This window comes from Castanea sativa, chromosome 9, assembly GCF_040712315.1.
Source record: "Castanea sativa cultivar Marrone di Chiusa Pesio chromosome 9, ASM4071231v1".
Lineage (NCBI taxonomy): Eukaryota > Viridiplantae > Streptophyta > Magnoliopsida > Fagales > Fagaceae > Castanea > Castanea sativa.
The window spans coordinates 17,696,011-17,710,791 of record NC_134021.1 but is presented as its reverse complement, the minus strand read 5'-3'; the positions used below and the strand labels follow the sequence as shown (position 1 = coordinate 17,710,791).

At 33.6% G+C, this 14,781-nt stretch overlaps 1 pseudogene; it reads right to left on the bottom strand.

Moving 5' to 3' along the window:
- Window positions 1–231: 231 nt before the first annotated feature.
- LOC142608861 (cationic peroxidase 1-like) lies at window positions 232–11,730 on the bottom strand (annotated as a pseudogene).
- Window positions 11,731–14,781: the final 3,051 nt, after the last annotated feature.

Genomic DNA, 14,781 nt, shown 5'->3' with positions numbered 1-14,781 from the left:
TATATAAGCAGTACTAGAGATAAAAATTTTCACAACATGGTTCACAACTTATTCATAACTTATATTCTTCATAAATAAATATAAAAAAAAAGTATTCATAACTTATTAAAATAATAAATTGTGATAAGAGTAACACTACTTTTACATTGAGTACGCTAATATCAAATACAAAAGAAAGCACAAAAACTGTGAAATCTTTTGTATCACAAGATTTATTGTTCTTAATATTATCTACCCGTCAACTACCAAACAACAATGCACGGGAACGAGAAGAAACACATTATTCTCAATAGGCACACAAATGGTAGATGTGTGCGCCTCAATTGAGTTGACCTTCCTGCAATTTTCCCTGATTTGACCGCTTGTGCCTGTGAGTGGGCTAAGGTTCCCCATCTTCACCATTGCGTTTGCAAAGTCTGTTAGAAAGCTTGCCGAGTCAGAGCTATAGGCACCAACTTGGAAATCTGTGGAACCTCCATTAAAGAGTAGTTGATCTGAGTGCAAGAGACCCTTTTTGCTCAGCAAAGTTGTGTAGTAAGCATTGTCAGAGTATGTTGGAGTAGTGACATCTAGAGGGGCAAGATTGTCGTCACCACCATTGCTTGGACAGTTTGATTTCAATGAAGTTGCATATGAGGGATCTATATTGGCGTCATGGTAAATCCTTTGTCGAATAACTCTGCACTTTGCTTCGCCTATTTTGTAAGATCCTGAACAAGTTCTCTTTATAAATATAATATGTTGGATCATTTTATACATGGCTTTAAAAACCATTGATGGGTTAATTAAATGTTGAGTTTATATATAAGAACTTTTTACTACTGCGTTTAGATGAGATTTACAAATTTACAAAGTAGGTTTATATATATATATGGGATCCACCATAATCAATAAAGAAAAAAGAAAAAGAAAAAAAGAAGACCATTCCTTTTTGGGCTTGCCGAAAAAACTCTTTTAGAAGTGCTTTTTTATTAATAATTTTTAACTTATAGAGTCTACTCTTAATGATAGTCTTTTATTATCATATTAAAATATTAATTAATTTTTGGTATAGGCGAAGATTGAACCTCAAGTTTTTTATTCAATCATTAGAAACTTTACCAGTTGAGCTAACTAAAATCCACTAATGTGCTTTGTTGATTGTTAATTTGTGGTAACTGGTAAAGTTTGTGGTATAGGACCAGCCAAAATAAGTTTTTTTTTTTTTTTATTTAAAAAAACTAGGTTTTTTTTATTATTTTTTTTATATATTTAAAATTACTGTGCATTAGTTTACTTTCATCAACATGACTGTACCTTGAAAACATGTAATATTTTTAAGGCAAAAATGTACTTTTGGTCCCTATATTTTAGGCTGATTCTCGATTTGGTCCCTAAATTGATTTTGCTCCTATGTCAGTCCCTAATTTCGAAAAATCGTTTTTATTTTGGTCCCTGCCGTTAATCCAGTAACAAAAAAAATCTGAGATGGTAGACGGAATGCACTGTATGCACAGTAAATGTTGACGTGACTATAAAATAATAATAAAATATTTTATTTGACATTTTTTAAATACCATGTCAGCATTTTAATTTTTTTTTTTTAAATCCACTTCAGAAATGTTTTAAAAAAATTAAATTTAAAGAAAAACCTTAAATATAATTAATTTAAAATTTTAATTAAAATTTTATTTTCTTAATATTCTTCACGTTCTTCGTGTTCTTCATAGACCAAACCTAGCAACGAAGAATTCAAACCTATCATAGGAACACAAACCTAGCAACCAAGAACTCAAACCCAAATCAGAAGAAAAATTTAAATGAAATGCTAACAGGAAATTTTCTTCATGTTTTGCCCAAAAACAAATCCAGCAACCAAACCCAATCTCCATCAAATCCAGAAAAACAAAAAATAAATCCAAGAAACAAAACCATAAATAAACCCAAGAAACAAACCCATAAACACAGTAACTAACCCAATCTCTAGCAAACCCATAAACCCAGAAATTTTCTCGGGAAACAAACACACAAAAAGGAGAGGAAAATCAGACCATAGGCGAAGCCATAGGTGGAGGAGATAAGGCTTGGGGTGGCTCATCCATGGCAGATCAGGAATAGGTGTGCTGCCATGGCCGAATCTCCGGAGCTTTCTTGTTCTTCTTCCCTAAGACCCATGGCTGAAAACCCATCTTCCCCACCAACCCATGGTTGAAAAGTGAAGACCCATGACCACACCCCACCGATCTGAGCCCAAATTAAACCCACAACCACCGATCTCCACCTCAACAACCACCACCACCAATCTAAGAGAGAGCTTTAAAGATTTTCATTTGGGTAAGCAAAACACTAGTCCGTCGAGCTCTAGAGCTTTAGAGCTTTAGAGATCTTTAGAGATTTTGATTTGAGGTCCAGTTTGTCGACTACCACTTTGTCTGTCGCTACTCCTTCATGTCCTCATCATGGGATGACTACCACCACCACCAGTAAGAGAGGAAAAGAGAGAGGGTGAGTTAGAGAGACATCTGAACTTGCTTTTGAAGAGAGAGAGAGAGAGAGCTTCAGAGGGTCAAATTGAAAAATAAAATAAAAATACTGAGATGAGCTTTAGAGAGAGGCTGAGATCTAAACTTCCTTTATTTTCATTTTTTATATTTTTGAATTAAACTAAAATTGAAAAATAAAAATTATTTTTATTTTTTTAATTAAGAAATACTGACATGGCTTTTTTAATTTAGAGAATGCTGACATGGTATTTAAAAATTTTCAAATAAAATATTTTATTATTATTTTATTAGTCATGTCAACATTTACTGTGCACATAGTGCATTCTGTCTGTCACTTTAGATTTTTATGTTACTGGGTTGACGGCAGAGACCAAAATAAAAACGATTTTCAGAAATTAGGGAATTGGCTGGCTAAAATATAAGGACCAAAAATGCATTTTTGCCTATTTTTAAGCAATACTTACCTCATAGGACCACCAGTTCTTGGGCAGTGAAACCCTTGCTTGAGAAGGCACTAATAAGGCCACTAAGATTCAATGCTGGAGAAGGAAGGTCGGAATTAGCAACACTTAAATTTGCAGTGGTAGAGTCTCTTCTGCCCAATAGGAGTGGCCAACTAGGTCCACCCAGCTTGATTGAAACAAATAGTTTCAATAGCAAAAGAACACGATTTTTTAATATATGTTCTAATATTATGGTCTAAATTAAAATTTATAAATAATATGAATTTGGAACTTTTAATTTCTTACAGCAACAACAGAGTCTCTAGCAGCAACCACTAGAATGTCAGCACAAGATACAACAACAGGGCACGCATTCTCCACTTGAGATTTGGTGGTGTCTACTACGTCAAATCGTGTTAGTGAATTATTATTTGCAGAATCTGTTTTCTCTCCTATGAAATTTGTTGTGTCATCTAAGAGGACCGATGCATCACACCCCTATTACATAATATTACCCAAACTTGTTATTTTCCTTATGTTAAATATTCTTACCATCTATATTTTATCCATTCATCACAAGGAAAATGTCAAAGTTTCTATTAATTTTACCATAAAAAATTCGACAATACAATAGCAACAAAAAATATGATTGATATCATGTAATAATAAAATTTGAATCCTTGTTTTATTTTTTATTTTAAAAAATAACACAAAAATTTATAAAATTAATGTAATAAAATGTGTAATAACTATAGTTCTACTCCATGCTCACCCCAAATGCATGGAAAATACCTCAACAAATCAAAGGGTTCAATAATCCATTAGCACAATCTAGTATAGTCTTTTATGTTGTCATGAACCTTTAAATTTATTTTGGGTTAAACAAGTAAATGATTTTACATGGCTCATAAAACAATATTGCATGTGAAGAGCGTACGTATTAGACATAAAAGTCAGCAAGCAGCCTGGCTAAAAGTGATGGTCTTGAAACGGGAATTGATATAATCTCTTCTATAAGAACATCAGCCGTAGAATGGGCAAATGACATATGTAAGTCCATTTTACCATTGAAGCCCAAAAGAGCCACTCCAGCTGAACTTGTAAAGTTTAAGGATTGCAAAAACATTTGCAATTGTGCTTACAGTGTGATTCTAAATGTAGAATCACACTATAGCTCAATTGTAAAAAAACATATTAATATTTTATTTGTAAATATCAGTTCTCTCTCCACGGTCTCTCATCTCTCTCTCCATCGTTGAACTCTTTCTCACACCAAGCCTCTCTCTTCTCTCTCATCCCCTCTCTCTCTCACCATCGTTGCCGATTCACCCACCCATCTCCAAATCCCTTTAACCTCAGGCTTTTCTCTCTTAGTCGGTCTCTCAATTCTGGGTATTTTTTGTGGTTTCTGGCGGTGGAGATCAGCGAGTGATTTGGGTATCTAGCGGTGGAGATTGGCGAGTTGTGTGGGCTTCTGGCGGTGGTGGGTTTGTGACTGATGTGGGAGTGGGTCAAGTGGTGCAGCAGCGGCGTGGGTCAGTGTTGGGTTTCTGGTTTTGATTTTGATTTTCTATTTTGATTTTGATTTGGATCGGAGATTGGTGAGTGATTGGCTGGATTTTGCTCAACAAAAGTGAGTGGTGTGACTGATAAGCTGGACGGTGGTGGTGGTGGGCGGTTGACAGAGGAAGAGAAATAGAGATCAAAGAGAGAAGTGAGAAATATTTTATATTATTTTTATATTGTTTTAATGTGTAGTATGGTAAAATAAAAGTTGGGATGCTGGTGTATTGTAAAATAGTGTTGTATAATTGATAAAGTGATTTTTTAAGATGGTAAAATAGGATAGGATTGGCATGAGCCATTGTGGATGCTCTAAGAGGCTAGCCAAAGTTAGCCATAACCCTCTTGATATGCGATTTAAATTATTAAGCCAAAAGAAGCTATTACAATTATTTTGCAGGCATCTTAACGACATTGGGTCCCATGAATTTATTCTAAACCTATGGTTATCAATTAGTTTAAATACACAAAAACTTTTACAATTTTCTTCACTACTAATTACGTGACTTGTTGTGTGAAGAACCTTATTGCTGAATTGGTACATTTTTGTGTTTTGAATAAAGACGTTTAGGATTTAAATTCTCCATCTTCTATTGTAATTATCGAATTGTAAATAAAAAAAAATTAAAAAAATGTTAGAGCATTTTAATATTAATTAATTAAAATGAATAAATATTATAACTTAAATGTAAAGATGTGGGAGTGAATATGGAAGATGAGGAGTTAGGAAAAATGTTTAATCCCACTGAAAATGAGAGAAACTATTTTATTATTTTAATTGTGGCGATTAATAGGCTAATATGAATTAGATTAGATATTGTGCTAAATACGTGCGCAAGGCAAAAGTGAAGGGTGGAAATAAAGTTTAGCCAACCAAGGGCTTGAATCTCCTTAAATAGAGCGAGTGTCGTGTCTCAGTCTAAATAGTATTGTGTAATTTTTCTTCTTTAAATTAATAATATTCAGAAGTATTATTCAGTTTCTCGTTGTGTTATTTCCATTATTATTGTATTTGCACCAACAATTTTAAGGAGATTCAGCACATGGTGCCTAGATAAGGGAAACCAAATGAGCCTGTTGGAGATCTCAACAAGCCATTTCCCTTTAAGGGAGCCTGCTTCAAGAGGTGGAAAGGAAAGTTCTTCTACTTGAGTCTTCTCAAAGTTGCCTACATCCTCATTGACAAGAATCCATCAAAAGTTTCTATTGATGAGATGAGTGAGGAAGAATATAGTCTCCATCAAGAAAAACTAGATAAGTATACAAAAGATGAATATAATTGTTGCTCTTATCTTTTGAATTGTCTTGCCAATCATTTCTATTATTATTATGATACAACTTATAATTCTGCCAAGAAAATTTGGAAAGCTTTACAAAGCAAGTATGACACAGAGGAGGCTGGTGCAAAGAAGTATGTTGCTAGTAGATTTTTCCATTACCAAATGGTAGATGGAAAATTGGTGGTGGATCAAGCACAAAGCTTCCAAATAATTGTGGCAGAATTGAGATCTGAAGGCATAAAGATTGGAGACAATTTGGTGGTAGCTAGCATAATTGATAAACTACCACAATCTTGGAGGGAGTTCCAAAGACTTTGCGGCACAAACAAAATGAGACATCCTTGGAGATTTTGATCACACGCATCCATGTGGAGGAGGAGGCTAGATGTACTCATGACACAAGAGAGCAATGATAATTCCACCACAAAGGTAAACCTTATTTCAACCAATAATAATATGCCCAAAAATCATTTTCCTAAAAATGGTCAATTGAAGCCTAAAAAAAGAGCCTTTAAAAATAATAATAGACCTCAAGGAAGGAGAAACCCGAATAAAAATTACAATAAGAACCAAGGACCCCCTTTACAAGATCAATTTAATAGATCTTGTTTTGTTTGTGGCAAGAGTGGGCATATTGCTCAATTTTACAAATTTCGGAAATGTGAATCTATCTCACAAGCTAACGTAACCAAAGAGCCTTTAGTAGCTATGATTACAAACATCAATATGGTGCAATATGTTGAAGGGTGGTGGGTAGATTTTGGTGCTAATATGCATGTTTGCTACGACAAAAATTTGTTCAAGTTGTACACTCTTTTTGAAGAAGAAAAAACTGTTATGCTGGGTGACTTTAGAAAACCAAGGTTCTTGGGAGTGGTGAGGTTGATTTGAAATTCACTTCTGGACATGTGCTAACATTGAAAGATGTACTTTATACTCCGTCCATGAGGAAGAATTTGATGTCAAGTTTTTTGCTTAACAAAGCTAGCTTCAAGCAAAATATGGAATTCAATAACTATGTAACCACTAAAAAATGATTATTTGTGGGCAAGGGTTATGCTTATGATGAAATGTTTAAATTGAATGTTGAGAATAATAAAACATCTACCAGTTCAATTTATATGTTTTCTTCTATTAATTTTTGGCATACTTGTTTGTGTCATATAAATAGTAGATATGTGAAAATCATGAGTAGTTTAGGATTTATTCCAAGACTGTCAAAAGATTTTGAAAAATGTGAAACTTATAGTCAAGCTAAGATTACAAAAAGGCCTCTTAAAAGTGTTGTAAGAAATACCGAATTTCTTGAGTTAATTCACTCCAATTTATGTGAATTTGAGGGAATTTTAACTCGTGGGGGGAAATAAATATATTATCACTTTTATTGATAATTTCTCAAAATATACAACTATTTATTTGTTGAAAAATAAAAGTGATGCTTTTGAAAAATTTCAAGATTTTTTAAGAGAAGTTGAAAATCAATTTGGTAGAAAATAAAAAGAATAAAAAGTAAAGAGGCCGTGTTTACATTTTTGGGGTGTAGTTATTTTAAATGCATGTTATGTTTTGAATAAGGTGCCACAAAAAAGTCACATACCACACCTTTTGAGATGTGGAAAGGACATAAGCCAAAATTAGGATATTTGAGAGTATGAGGTTGTCTTATGTAAGGCTTACTGACCCTAAAATACCTAAATTAGGTATAAGAGTTACTACATATGTTTTTCTTAGTTATGCGATTAATAGTGCAGCCTATCAATTTTTGATCTTGAAAACAAAATAATTTTTGAATCTGGTGATGCAATTTTTAATGAAGAGAATTTCCTTTGAAATTGAAAAATAGTGGGGGTGAAGAAAATATTTTGTTACAACCTAGTTCTTCTACTTCTTATTTACAAAATCAAGAAAATTTTGAAATGGAACCTAGAAGGAGTAAAAGAGCTAGAGTTGAAAAGTATTTTGGTCTTGATTATTATGTTTTTAACATTGAGGAAAATCCCCAAAATTTAAAAGAGGCTTTAACATCACCTGATACTATATTTTGGAAAGATGTTGTAAATGATGAGATGAAATCTCTAATTTCTAATAGAACTTGGAAATTAGTAGATCTTCCACCGAGTTGTAACACCAGAGGTTGTAAATGGGTCCTTAGAAAAAAAATTGAAACCAAATGGATCAATAGATAAGTTTAAAGTTAGACTTGTTGCAAATGGTTTTAAACAAAAAGTTGATCTTGATTTCTTTGATATTTTTTCTCCAGTAACAAGAATTACATCTATTAGATTGTTAATTTCTATTGCTGCAATTTTTTATTTGAAAATTCATCAAATGAATGTAAAAACTACTTTTCTAAATGGGGACCTAGAGGAAAAGATTTATATGAACCAACCCGAAGGCTTTGTAAAGTCTAAACAAGAAAGTAAGGTATGTAAGCTAACTAAATCTCTATATGGCTTAAAACAACCACCTAAGCAGTGGCATGAAAAGCTTGATTCCTGCTTGATTGAATGGCTATAAATCAAATAAATGTGATACATGTATTTATTCAAAATCATGGAATAATTTACATGTTATTATTAGCCTCTATGTGAATGATATGTTGATTTTTTGCTCAAATATGCATGTTATAAATGAGACAAAAAATATGCTTAAAAACCATTTTGATATGAAAGATCTTGATGAGACTAATTTTATTTTGGGCATGCAAATTACAAAAACATGTGATGGAATATTTCATGATCAATCACATTATGTTGAGAAAATATTGAGAAAATATAATTTTCATGATCATAAAAGTGTAGCTACTCCTTTTGATTCTAGTGTTCATTTATTTCCTGTGAATAATGATGATGTAATTTTTAATCAAAAGGATTGTGCTAGCATCATTGGTAGTTTGCGTTATGCTACTAATTGTACTAGACCTAGCATTGCACATGCAGTAGGTTTGCTTAGCAGATTTACTAGCAAGCTTAGGAAAGATCATTGGCTAGCTATTTAGCGAGCCATGAGATATTTAATTGGTACCAAAAACTATGGCTTATTTTATAAAAAATACCCTGATGCGATTGAAGTTTTTAGTGATGCCGATTGGAATACTTTGTCAGGTGATTCTCTCTCTGCCACTTGTTATATTTTTACCTTAGGTAGTGGTGCTATTTGTTGGAAATCTAAAAAGCAAACAATAATTGCTAATTCAAAAATGGAAGCTAAATTAATAGTGTTAGGTTCTAAGACCTTAGGGACTAAGGTATTAGAATTTCAATGTGTATTGTGTTGGCAAACCATGATCAAAACATTTAGTCTAGGTTTAGACTTGCTCAAAGTTTGGTTTAATGTAAGTTTGGAATCGAGTAGTTGTAGGAAATTATTGTTCTATTTCTGCACGGCTCTATCGATTGAAGAATAGACTCGATCAATCGAGAATCGTGGATTAGGAATTTTCTGCAGAATTTTAAGTCGGCCCAAACTGCTATTCAAACCCATTAAGGATTAGGGTTTTAGATCTACTTCTCCCACTATATAAAGGAAACCCTAAGCATGTTTTTAAAGACTTCTAAGAGAGAAGAGTGTGCCTCTTTTTGTATCTAGGGTTTGTACCCAAAAGCTCTCTAGAGTCTTTGTTGCTCATATTGTTGTTTGTGTGAATCTCTTGTGAGATCTGAGAGGTGCTTGCCTTTACACAAGCTTGAGATTACCAAGAAGGAGATTGCTTCAAGAACTTGATGATCATTCAATTGCTGTCAAAAGAGCTTAAAGATACACAAGCGGGAATGCTTGTACTTGCTGGAGAATTCAAGAAAGAAAGAGTCTGTGGTCTCGGAGTTTGCACATGGTCGTGTCAGTAAGTTTCTACTGGTGGGTAGCAATAGGATGCTAGTGGTCTAAGTCGCTATTATACAATCTTCGATTCTTTCATAGTGGATTCAATTTTACCTTGAGGATAGTTAAGCTAAATCCTCCCCAAGTTTTTTACCGGTTTGGTTTTCCTAGGTCATCATATCTTTGTGTTTTTATATTCTGCATTTTGCATTGATATGATTATTTGATTGTGTTAACCTAGATCTGGAATTTGGACTAAGTAATAACTTGGCTTGTTAACTAGGTTAATCGAATTGTGTGTTTAAGGGGTCTAAATAAACTCTTCAAATAGCATTAGCTTCAGCTAGTGAAGAGGCAAATTGGCTTAGAGACTTGTTATATAAAATTCCACTTTGGGAAAGGCCAATTCCACCTATATTAATTCATTGTGATAGCACTGCTGCAATTAGTAGAGTTAAAAACCATTACTACAATGGTAAATCCAAACCCATAAGATCATAGTACCGTGTGATCTTATTTGAGTAATGACATCATAACTATGGATTATATTAAATCTAATGATAATCTTGCAAATCCATTTACCAAGGCCTTGGCAAAAGATAGGGTCTGGAATACATCGAGGGGGATAGGACTAAAGTCCATAGAATCATGAGTCATGTATAAGGATACCCAACCCATGGACTAGAGATTCTAAGAATTGGATTCAATGGGAAAAATGAATCATACGATGGTCGTAAGAAATGCACTATTTATTTTTTAATTATTTATTTTGTAAATAATTTTTTAATTGTTCATCCCTATGATGTAAGTGCATTTATCCTATAATGTAGAAAGGTTGAGTGAAAAAACTCTTAATGGAATTTGTAGTTCGTATGAGTGGAGTGTCAGAATTACAGAAGCACTCTTGACAAAATTTCACCTAAGTGAGTGTGGGGGTGGGGCCGCTCCCTATGAGATTTGGACTTAATCTCAAATACACTCATGAAACTAGGATCACCACACGGCCATAAAGTGCTAGCTATAAAAGCTCATGTCAACACCTGGGCTGTTATGTGTAAGCAATGACACTTAATTTCCCTAAAGCAATCCTAGTTCAAGTCGGAGACCACCACGACTCTGGAGTTGAGATCGCTGTTTTACTAAGTGAAGGTTCAATGCAAAGCACACCTTCATGATGCACAGTGACCCGTCTTTGCCTGGTAATCTCTTATTAACTAAAAAAATTTAATATTAAAATGAGTGGGGGATTATTAGAGCATTTTAATATTAATTAACTAAAAATGAATAAATATTACAACTTAAACGTAAAAATGTGGGACTGAATATGGAAGATAAGAAGTTAGTGAAAATATTTAATCCCACATTGAAAAAGAGAGAGACTATTTTATTCTTTTTAATTATGGTGATTAATGGGCTAATATGAATTGGATAAGATATTTGGCTAGATACATGCGCAAGGGGGAGGGGAAGGGTGGAGGTATAAAAAATATGACATTAACAACGCAGTCATGAAAGTGAATACGAAGCAAGAGTGCTCTCTTGCGTGGTTCACTTGACACACTACAAAACACGCAGGTCTATATTCGCGTTTTTTTAGCCGCGTTTTTAAAACGCAGCTATAGGACACGTCTACAGCCGTGTTTATATGTCTTTATAGCTGCGTTTTTAGGTTAGGCCCTATTGCCGTGTTTGGAAAACGCGGCTATAGGACCAACCAAATAAAAAAAATTTAAGCTGACCTATGGCCGCATTTATGAAATGCGGCTTTAGCTTACCTATAGCTGCGTTTTTAAACACGGCAATAAATCATGTCTATAGCTGCATTTAGAACCCACGGCTTTAGCTTTCCTGTAGCCGTGTTTCTAAAACACGGCTTTAGCTTTGGCTATAGCCACAACTTACAAACGCGGCTATAGCCACAACTTACAAACGCGGCTATAGCCATTGGTATAAATGAAACCCCAATAAGACCACTCAGTTTTTTGTTCACCAAACTAGCCTTTGGTTCTCACCCTCGCCCTCGACCCACCCCCTCCGCCCTCCAATCTCTCACCCTCCCCCTCCGCCCTCCGATCTCCAACAAGTTGGTGTCCAGTACATGGGCATAACCACACCCAATTCCAACTCTGCCACTATCACCATCGATTCGAACAACCTGACAACCTCGGCCTCCTTGTCCTTAAGCATAAGGATGTTGTTCACGGCAGTGAACCCCAACAAGGTTGGGATCAAGTACGACGAGTCCAAGTTCACTATGATGTACTGTGGAATTCCATTGGGTGAAGCCTCGGTTCCTGGGTTTTACCAAAAGGCCCACAGCGTTAGACAGGTGGAGGCCACCATCGCCGTTGATCGAATCAACTTGCAGCAAGATAACGCCGCCAATTTGGTTCGTGATGCTTCCTTAAACGACCGTGTTGAGCTCAGGGTCCTCGGTGATGTCGGTGCTAAGATCCATGTCTTGAACTTCGACTCTCTCGGTGTTCAAGTCATTTCTAAATTCAGCCCTTTTTTTTTGGGTTCTCAATTTGCTGCATTATTAATTAATTGCATTTTAGGGCTTTCTTTTATTTATTTTTATTTTTGGTTCTGTGTCTAATAAATTCTTGGCGTTTTTGGAATCTTGGTCACAACTTTGTTGTGGTGTATCATGATGAAGATAAAATATGGATCTATCTCCCACTTAAATTATAGTAATGTGGTACGAGTAGTAAGTAGTGAGTAATTTATGGGCTGAGGGGACAGCCAGTGTTGACCAGGTAATTAGTCTGGTGATGCAGGGTGCTTTTATCAAAGGACACTCTTATCAACCTCGCTGACAAAGGTAAGATTAGGTGTGTGTGTGTGTATTACAATCTTCGTGTATTGTGACGCTTTATCTGTTAGTTCATCTGACTCATGCATTACATATGTATGAACTTTAACCATCGATGCCCATTTCCATCAAAAAGACTAAATCAAAAGTGCTTTAATTGCATTTGCAAATGATTTAACATGGAAACAAATAATGCAGGTGGCATCTGCGATTGCACGTGTGCTTGAGCCAGTGCCGGCTCAAGGCCTAGGCAACTTAGGCCTAGGCCTAAGGCCCCACAACCAAAAAAAAAAATTCCCTACTAAAAAAAAGCCCCATTTTTATTTGTAAAGGCCCAAAATTTTATAAAAATATAACATTTTTAAATAATTAGTACTTTTTTTTTAAGTGATGTTAAAGATACCACAAATTTTACTATAGGTTTAAGTTTAAATCTAACTAACATGTCACCAATCACATAAAAAATAAATTCAAACACAAATAAATTAAGTTGTTGAATTTCATCAATTGCAGTCATTATCACATTATATTGTGAACATTTTGCAGTATCTTTAGTATTTTTCTTTTTCATTTCTAACAAGGCTTCCAAAGTAGGAGACCAATAGAAATTAAAACCAATTGAAACCCTAAAATGTTTCAAAAAAAATGCTGCAAATGTGATAGATCATCAATGATGACTAATCTCCTCTAATAGTTTGAGATCTTAATTTTTGTAAACTAATATCCTACAAAGCCACACACCAAATAATATTTATCTATCTCTTTCTCTTAAAAAAAATATATAAATTAAAATTTAGGTTACAACTGCACTTAACTATGCATAGTTATATATCCAAGTTAAAGTAAGGTTTTTTTAAAAAAAAATATTTTTTCTAGTTCTTTTTGTTTAAATTTATGGTTCAACTATAATATTCAATCCTCTGTATGAAATTAACCTTAGTTTAATTATTATTATTCATCAATTTTTGTATTTACATCAAATTAGTCTTAATTTAATTAGTATTATATATATTTATTTAATTAATGTTTATGTATAAAAAGGCCTTATATAAAGTTTCCGCCTTAGGCCCCAAATTTTATTGGGCCGGCCCTGGCTTGAGCATTTCCATTGTCAGAATCCCCCTTACGGACTTCACTTTGTTCACCCTGCACTTATAATGCTTGATCAGGTCATCTTTGGTTTTCTTCCATGCTTTCAATAGACTCACTTTTGTTTTATGAGCAAAAGCATTCTAAAATTTGGTGTGATTTGATCTTCATTGTTTCACAGGATTTCAATCCAGTGCTATTCAATTTTTTTATGCTAACTGGTGGAGCTCTTGGTGAAAAGCAGCATCTTCTGAACCAGGACGTCGTGTTAATCTCAGATGTTCCCTATTTAGACAACATTTTTTTTCAGGACAAGTATCTCTATTTTTGTATTAATTTATTTCAGTATTTACTAGTGTGGGTTGCACGTGTGCTGCCCCTTTTGGTGAGAAAATTAATATAAATTTCTTTTTTTGGTTGAAGAAATATGAAATCCTGTACTTAAATTTAAAATAGTTATTTGAATATATATTTATTATGACAGTTTCTTAGAACCTATTTACTAAATGTAATATCTACTCACTAAAAATGCTACAAAGAATGATAATAAATGTCATCACCTTTTCATAATATTTAAATTTTCGCAATGAATGATGATATATGCTACAATTTTTTTGAAGATTTTTCATCAAATTAAATACTTGTAATCATCTACAATGAAGATTTTGTTATTCATACTTCATTCTTTATCATCTTATTTTATGAGTCTAGGTATGATGTTTAGCTTACTTATTTTTAATGAACACCCTTTTGTGTAGTAAAAGAAATTTTAAAAAAAAAAATAATAACAAAATACATATGTCATTAAAGTTTCTATTAGATAAAATTATAAGTTTAGAAGATTTAAACCTAAGGTAACAAATAGAACACCATATATCATCATTCTAACTTTTCGAGTATGACCACCAATCTACCACATAATATTCAAAATACACAAAGAAGTTTTTTGGGACATTAAAATTTAGTAAGAGTATTTTAGACATTGCACAATGGAATATTTTAGGAATTTAGAAGATTTTGTTAGAGTTTAAATAAGAGAGTAACAATAGGAGTATATGCTCATTTACAAAATATAAAAGAGGAAATTATTCAACTTTATTTTAGGGGGAATGAAACTACCTCAAACATAAAAGAGAAAAATGCTACTTCGTCAATTTGTGTGTGAGTGTGTGTGTGTGTGTGTGTAAAATAATGTGTGTGTGTGTGTGTGTGTGTGTGTGTGTGTGTGTGTGTGTTTTTAACTTGAAACAATGTGTTAAAAAAAATCAACCTAAAAAAATGCATAAAAT